Source organism: Anolis sagrei, chromosome 3 (assembly GCF_037176765.1).
Source record: "Anolis sagrei isolate rAnoSag1 chromosome 3, rAnoSag1.mat, whole genome shotgun sequence".
Taxonomy (NCBI): Eukaryota; Metazoa; Chordata; class Lepidosauria; order Squamata; family Dactyloidae; genus Anolis; species Anolis sagrei.
The window spans coordinates 111,064,974-111,071,167 of NC_090023.1; the positions used below are offsets into that span (position 1 = coordinate 111,064,974).

At 38.8% G+C, this 6,194-nt stretch overlaps 1 long non-coding RNA gene across 1 annotated transcript; it reads right to left on the reverse strand.

Moving 5' to 3' along the window:
• Positions 1 to 706: 706 nt before the first annotated feature.
• On the reverse strand, positions 707 to 5,025 carry LOC137096641 (uncharacterized). Its single transcript, XR_010909571.1, has 2 exons — positions 4,931 to 5,025; positions 707 to 1,590 (listed from the first exon to the last, which is right to left on the reverse strand). It is a non-coding gene; the product is annotated as an uncharacterized lncRNA (long non-coding RNA).
• Between the last annotated feature and the right edge of the window lie 1,169 nt (positions 5,026 to 6,194).

Sequence of the window (6,194 nt, forward strand, 5' to 3'; positions counted from 1 at the left end):
CTCAGTTGTTTCCAGTGGAATCTGTGCCTATCATGAATAGATTCAGGATACATCCAGTCACATCATAAATATACTAGGACTTTGCATTGTACTAGAGTTGTGGTTATTTGTTGTGTGGGTTGAGTTTGGTTCCTTCTGTGTCTTCCCCCATGCAAACAGGATGCCTAGAGGAATAGGAAAAATGAAATGAATGGATCCTGATGCAGGAAGCTCCCTTAGTTGATATCAGATCTTAAGAGATTTTTTAAAAAAACCCATACCTCTTGCCCGGGGTGTCAAAAGCCCCACTCAGTCCCAGGAATGGAGAATAAACCTGGAAAAATCTTATCCATAAAGCAATAGCCTTTGCTGCTTTTCACCAGTCTGGATGAGCTCCAGCTCCAATTATGTGAGGAATGAATATGAATGATCATGGGTATAAGCATTTCCTGGGCCTTTGGATCAGGCATGCAATTGGTTCACAGGATGGGATCGATCTTCAAAATTATAGGCAGAGTGTTCCTTTTATTCTAACAGCCATAATATTATACACAAGTCATCAGAGATATATACATTTAGATAGTTCTAGCATCTTCCCACCCTGTTGGCTGTACCTTTGTTTGTACAGATAAATGGTTTAATTTGCAGTATTGTTAGCACAAGGGATTTTGTGATGTCCAGTTAATTATTTGCAGTTCAAATAATAATTCACAGGGAGACATCAAGCCAGAATTAAACTATTTCCAAACTTTATTACAGTGACTCCATTTATTGATACAAATTAGAAAGAAAATAATTGCATGAATACATATATTTCTCTTTGAGCAAAGAAAAGCTCAGTGAAGAATTATTCAAGATGCAGAGTCATAGAGCTTGGATGGCTCTGTTTTTCCAGAATTTTCCAGTGACTATGCTGACTGAGAAATTCTAGGAGTTGTAGTTCAGAAAAGGTTACATTTGCAAGTTCTGGATGCACACTTCAACATAGTAAAGGGGCTCAAGGACCTACAGAAACCGGTCAGCTTGCTTTTTAGGATGTAACTAGCATCAATGTATATTTGGAAAAAAAGGCGTTATTTTGTGATTTCTTAAGTTTAACACCTGCCAAGTAATCCAATGTGTATAGTGGATTTGAGCACTGCACTACATAGAACCGGGTTTGAATCCATGCTCAGCCATGGAAACTAACTGGGTGACTTTAAGCAAGTCATACTCTAAGCCTCCAAGGAAAGCAAAGGCCTTCTGAATAATTCTAATCAATAAAGCCTCATAAGTTTGCCTTAGGGTCACCATAAGTCAGAAAAAACTTGAAGGCACATAACAAAACGATAGGCAGGTAGTATTAACAAAGCTCTTAGAGATAACATGTTAGAACATATTTCTAGAAAGAGTACTTTGATTGTGCTTTTCCTGCATGGCAGGGGTTTGGATTCAATGGCCCATGTGGTCTCTTCCAGCTGTAGTATTCTATGCTTTTAAGGGTAACATACATTGTTTAGGGTTGAAGGACACCCTACTACATCAGGGCTTTTTTCAAGACAGGCCACTGGAGCAGAAGTCTACAGTTCTATGCAAGAGAATGGGCAAAACCAACCAATGACACGTTGCTGCCTGAAACAGGAAAGAAAATTGGATATTCACATGAACATGTTTTGTAACATCTAAAGTCAGTTGAATATTTTGAAATCTGATGCAGAAACATCCACAAATGCATTATGATACTAATAAAACAGAAAATCCCACAAATTATTTATTCTGTTTGTTAACAAAAATATATAAAAGGTTTGCTTCTTGTAACATTCACCTAACTGGTGTTTCCTTTTGTCTAATGGTAGGGGTGTCCTGAGAGTTGGTTCACAATCTTAAATGAAGCTAACCCCTTGCTATCTAAAAGAGTGGTATGCAAATGGTGATCCTCCAGATGCCATTGGACTGCCATTGGCTTCTTAGGGTGATGGTAAGCAACCCTAAAACCTTCTATCCAGGAAGCATTCCTAACCTAATCTAAACAGCCAAATTGTTAAATATGAAATGACCAACTGCAACATTGCACTACAGAAATCCCAGTCCCCCTTAGCTTTGTGGCAACCAAACCTTATTTCTTCATGACTGATTGCTTAAGAAGATAATTAATAGACTGGTCCTTCTGAAGGAATTTCTATTCAGAGCCTCATTTCTATGAGAAATAAAGGAGAAAGCCATGAGATTAATTGGATAGAAAGGTAGCTCACTGTTAATTCCTGACTTACTATGAAGTGGAGTACTTGGGAGTTACACGTCACCCACCTCAATCCTAAACATATTTGCAATTGCTTAACTTGCTGTCGGCACTTATTTTTCTGTCTTCAGAGCACTATGGAATGGGAAGTCTATTAAACAGAAACCATCTCATTCTTTCTACACAATAGGGCCAATATTTAATAAGTATGCTTTAAGAGATTACTTTCCATTTTGTATCCCAGAGAAAGTATGACATCAGATTTCATGGTTTTATCCTGTTCTACTACGTGTTCTCCGGTTGCCTTAGAAACATAGTTGCTATGGATTACACAGTGGGAGTTGTAAGGGTCAACAAAGATCAGAGCCCTGTCATTCTTCATTCAAAGGCAATTGTCCCTGAAAAATGTAACTTACTTCAATATTTAAGAGCCAGGCACTGATATTAAGCCAAAATGAAACTTCTGTTAAAAACCCATAATTAACCTTGTCTTCAGCTCTAGGTCACACATTAATAGCAATTTCATAAAGTGGACATTCCTCTGTCTTTCATTCTGGAAGGCCCAGATAGGCTTTAAATAACATGTCTCTTGGAAAAATACATGGATAATTGTTGCAATTTATTTTATGTCATTATCTGAGCCCTCGAGACCTCACATTCCCAGCTCCTCTCCCGGAGGTAATTGCATACGTCTTGGGAATGTGTGAAATGGTGTTAATATTCAGCACACCGGGGCTTTTTCAAAGGACCCGCCGCAGCCCACAATGGTGCCCTGTGTTGATAGATTTGTGCAGACTTTGTTTTTCCTTAAGCGCCAACAGCTGAAGAGATGACATTTCCCCCCACAGGCCAGCAGCAGATGATGATGGGCCCCTGAATGTTTAGCACTTTTCTTGTTTTAGTTAAGCTAATGGAATCTGTTTCTTCAAAAATCACGCTGTTTGTAAAATGCATATATATATATATATATATATATATATATATATATTCAAAAACACCCTTTTAAGATCCCATTTTCATGAGAACTTGATCTATATAATTTCTTTTAAATTATTTTATTTTCTGACCGGATGACTAAGACTTGCAACTCAGGAATGGAACAGAAGCATAGGGGAAATTGAGACGAGAGAACTGTGGCATTTCAAGTGTTAAATCAAATGTCTTTATGTCCTGTTATTCATCATTCACACAATGTCTCTCTTGTTCCAATCATTCCAACTTTTATTCCCAGCACTGTTTTCATTATAGAATAATTCAGTAAATGTAAACTGCAGTGATTTGGTGTGATGCCTTTCTGTAGTGTGTTTTTAAAGCCTGTGTGGAGTCACTTCCATAATGAGAATGCTATTTCTGGTGTTTTGATGATTGCAAATGTGTAGGTGTGTCCTCATAACTTGACTCTTCTCTTTTTCTCCCAAGCTTTCCCAGCTTTCATCAAATGGATTTTCAACTTTCTTAAAGGACTCCTTAAAAGATTACAAGAAACAGCAGCAACCCAAAAAAATCAAAGAGCCCTATTTCCTTCCAGGATAATGGCATGACAATAAGGCATCAGACCATCTGGAAGGCATAACTATTGAACAAAGTATGATGCTACAGTATTGTTTTGTGTTGTTTGAACTTTCTTATTTTGAAGTATTTGACAATACAGATTACTGTAGGACATTAAGCAATACTTTCCATTACAGTACATTCAACCACCCCAAAGGAAGATTTCACATTATGTTTCATATTTATGGTTAAAGGGAGCAGATAGAAGCATAATGTGAAATAAGTATCATCTGGATGTATCACTAAAGCAGAATATGTATTCATGCATGTTGAGACTGTGAATGAGGTTACTAGATCTATAGTCTTCATGGGACATGACGGAGGCAAGGGTACAAATGTTCCCCTTTTGGTGGGCTGACTTTCAGAAAATAAGAAAGGGTTGGGTGTGAATATCAAAATCATCTGGTAGATTAGCAGCTTGGTATAATTCACAAGGCTGAATTGATTGATTGCTCTTGCAAAGAATCACCAGATGTCTATGTATTGCTTGGGTATTTTACTCTTTCTTTCCTAATCATGGTGGTGCCATGTTTTATAATAATTTTTATTGTTAAGTAGCTGTACCTGGCCACACGTTACTGTGGTTCAGACTGGTTCAATGGGAAGGAAAGGATAGTGAAAGAGGAGGTTGCAAATATATGTGATTTCACAATGCTTGTGGGTAGGTAATATTTGAGGTGGTGCCATTGTCTGTGGAGATATGGAGATTGTGTGATTTGGTGACTCTGGAACACGGAACACATTACTGTCCATGTGATAAGCTATCTGTGTCCTGATGTAAACCATAGAATTTCAAAGATAGTCTCTGAGTCTAAACATAGTTAGATGGATTGATATAGATCTCTTTCTTTGTCTGCCCTCCCCTTGGGGAAAATAATATTTTCCTGCTAAGAGAGGCCATAGAGCCCTCCCAGGGAGCGACCATAGTGCTGCTTTCTCCCTATTATTGAAAATCTGGCTACCAGTATTTAAAAAACTCTTTTAAAAAACCACTTAGAAAACTGAGGAATTCCAGAGATGAAACTATCAGGGCCAGGTAATGCCTCTTAACAAAGGATTCTCCAAGGCAGGAAGAAGCCAAGCATTGGAGCTGTAAGGCTATTCAATAGTAATCAAGCTGGCCAATTTTGACATTCTTTGTCAATCCCTGGTCCTTCCACAGATATATAAAGAGAAACCTACCATAGGATGGTAAAACATCTGGGCGTCCCCTGGGTAACATCCTTGCAGACGGCCAGTTCTCTCACACCAGAAATGACTTGCAGTTTCTCAAGTCGCTCCTGACACGGGAAAAAAATACAGTAAATATCTAACAGTAATATAATAATATAAAGTGGTGCAGGATGTCCCATAACAACATTTGTTTTTGCAACTTAATAAAGCTTTTTCATTGTTTTTATTATGAAACCCTAAGAAATAATGACATTTATAAATCTAGGACCAAAATTCATGTAATAATAATATAAGTTATGGTATCTCTCTCTCTCCTTGCTGAAGCTTATGAAAAGGATTTTCACTCGCTGTATCCCTCCTTTCCATGGCTAGCCCACAGAGTCTCAGCTTCATGTAACTTGGCAAGCCGAACTGAGTGGCAAGAAGGCAGGCCTGGCCATCCCTTGCAGCCTCGCGCACGCCGGTTGTTAAAGGGAGAAGACTGCTTGGCTGTTGCTTGCGCTGTCGCTAACGGGAGGTGCTGTCTGCAACAATGGTTCCTAAAGGAGGAGGCTGCTTGGACGGTGTTAAGAAAAGGAGCCATCTCTTATGACGGTAGCTAAGTGAGGAGGTGCTTGATTGGACATTGCTAAGAGTAATGGTTTTACCTGTCTCAGGTCCAACTGGTTTGTGATAGTAGGCATGTAAATACTTTAAAACACTCACCAGTTCAAGTATTTGTTGTGTCCAAGTTTTGTAGCAATCCATTAAGTAGTTTGGGAAATATGAGGTCCCTCACAAATGGACATTGCCTTTTTTACTTATATAGATGCTGTTTTGGGTTGTTGTAAGTTTTTTTCGGGCTATATGGCCATGTTCTAGAGGCATTCTCTCCTGACGTTTTGCCTGCATCTATGGCAAGCATCCTCAGAGGTAGTGAGGTCTGTTGGAACTAGAAAAATGGGTTTATATATCTGTGGAAAGACCAGGGTGGGACAAAGGACTCTTGTCTGCTGGAGCTAGGTGTGAATGTTTCAACTGACCACATTGATTAGCATTTGATAGCCTGGCAGTGCCTGGAGCAATCTTTTGTTGAGAGGTGATTAGATGTCCCTGATTGTTTTCCTTCTGTTGTTTCGCTGTTTTAATTTTAGAGGTTTTAATACTGGTAGCCAGATTTTGTTCATTTTCATGGTTTCCTCCTTTCTATTGAAATTGTCCACATGCTTGTGGATTTCAATGGCTTCTCTGTGTAGTCTGACATGGTGGTTGTGAGAATGGTCCAGCATTTCTG